Source organism: Cervus canadensis, chromosome Y (assembly GCF_019320065.1).
Source record: "Cervus canadensis isolate Bull #8, Minnesota chromosome Y, ASM1932006v1, whole genome shotgun sequence".
NCBI classification, from domain to species: domain Eukaryota; kingdom Metazoa; phylum Chordata; class Mammalia; order Artiodactyla; family Cervidae; genus Cervus; species Cervus canadensis.
Genome location: NC_057420.1, coordinates 2,467,082 through 2,468,953, shown reverse-complemented (window position 1 = coordinate 2,468,953; position 1,872 = coordinate 2,467,082). Strand labels below are relative to the sequence as shown.

General features: G+C 55.0%; 1 pseudogene; it reads left to right on the top strand.

Moving 5' to 3' along the window:
* Window positions 1-278: 278 nt before the first annotated feature.
* On the top strand, window positions 279-1,588 carry LOC122436457 (annotated as a pseudogene).
* The last annotated feature ends 284 nt before the right edge of the window (window positions 1,589-1,872 follow it).

Below are 1,872 nucleotides of genomic sequence, written 5' to 3'. Positions count from 1 at the left end.
AGGTGAGATTGGTGGGCTCTTTAGGTTCATAAAAAATGCCTCATTTCTCCCACCAAATCATCTGAGCTGCTCCCCATCCACCTTCAGAGTTTTCAGGATGAGGCTTTGTGATGCCAAGGCTCATGGAGGGCTGCCATTGGCTGGGGAAGTGACTGATGCCATAATCAGAAGGATGTGGCCCCCTATGTATAGGCATGCTCAGTGGCTCTGGAGCAGACCACTGGGAGTCTTCAAAATGAATAAGGTTGCCTGGGGAGCCCTGCACCGTGCCACACACCATGGCATCTGAGGAGCTGTACGAGGTTGAAAGGATCCTTGATAAGAGGAAAAGCAACAAAGGGAAGACAGAGTATTTAGTTTGGTGGAAAGGCTACAACAGCCAGAACAACACCTGGGAGCCAGAGCAGCACCTAGTGAACTGTGAGGAGTGCATCCATGACTTCAACCGCTGCCAGAGTGAGAAGCAGAATCAGGGCACCTTCTCCAGAGCCAACCAGACCTCCACGCACAATGGCCAGAAGAGGATCTCCATATCCACCACAGCAGCTTCTCCAAGGCTGCCCCCAAGGCCTGAGTGCTGGGCAAGGAGCAGGAGGCAAAAAGCATCCTGCTGGTTACCGCCAGCCAGAAGTTAAGGAAGAGCCCCACGCCGGGCCTGGCCACCCACAAGAACATGGACCTGGCCCAGTCTGACATCACTATCCTCGTGCCCAAGAGCCCCATCAAGGGCAGCATCGCAGTGAACAGCTTTCAGGACTAGAGCCCCGAGAAGCCGGACCCTGTGGAACATGGGCCGGAGGACAAAGCGGCCATGGACGCCACAGAGGCTGCGGCCTAGCAGCCAGGTAGGGGCTTTTCTGGGCCCGGTCGTGGTGTTGGTGTGGATGGGGAGCTGGCCGCGGACACACCCTCTGGTGCAGCAGGTGTTGGCCCACTATTGTGGCCATGACGACGGGGCTGGCCATGAGCGGGAAAGGCACCTCCAAATTCATGGACACCCTGATGGCTATGGGATGACCTCCCTGCAAACGTCTGTTACGGGTGTGATGGCCAGGAAGAGGAAGTTCATCAAGGACAGGCGAGACCAGCCCTTTGACAAGCTGCTGCGCTTGCAAGTGCGGCAGACAGAGAGCACCTCCAATTGGGCTAGGAGTATCCATCCTGCCTCTTTGTGACCTGGTCTGGGCCAATGAAAAGGCGTGGTTCCAGACGCCCTATACCACCTTCGGACAGAGTCCAGACGGCTGTTCCATGATCATGTTCCCCAAGATTAGGAGGAGCATCTGCCAATGAAATGCTGCTCTGCGTGCGAAAGCTAACAGCACAGGAGGTGCACGGCAAAGGGCTGGTCTCCCAGGTGTTCTGGCCTGGGACTTTCACCCAAGAAGTCACGGTCCACATCAAGGAGCTCGCCTCATGCAACCCCGTCGTGCTGGAGGAATCCAAGTCCCCTGTGCACTGCAACATGAGATTGGAGCTGGAGCAGGCCAAGGAGCGGGAGTGTGAGGTGCTCAAGAAGATATGGGGCTCCGCGCAGGGTGTGGACTCCATGCTCAAGTACCTGCAGAGAAAGATCGACGAGTTCTGATGGCCTGGCCCCCATCAACCTGATGTGAAATTATATGTGTCACTGAGCTTTCTGCTTCGAGCAGAAAGGACAGAGAAAGGATAAGTTTGTGAAGAGAGAGGGAGATGATTCCTGTGTAGTTGGAGAGGGGACTAGTAGGTCCAGTAAACTAGAAAGTATGGGGCAGAACTGTGTCCAGACTGAGCCCCTAAGATACACTTCCCATGGGAGAAGAGGAACAGAATGTGTTTTTTTTTGTATGTGAGTGCAGGGGTGGGAAGTTAAGTAGGGAAGCTGTGTCATGG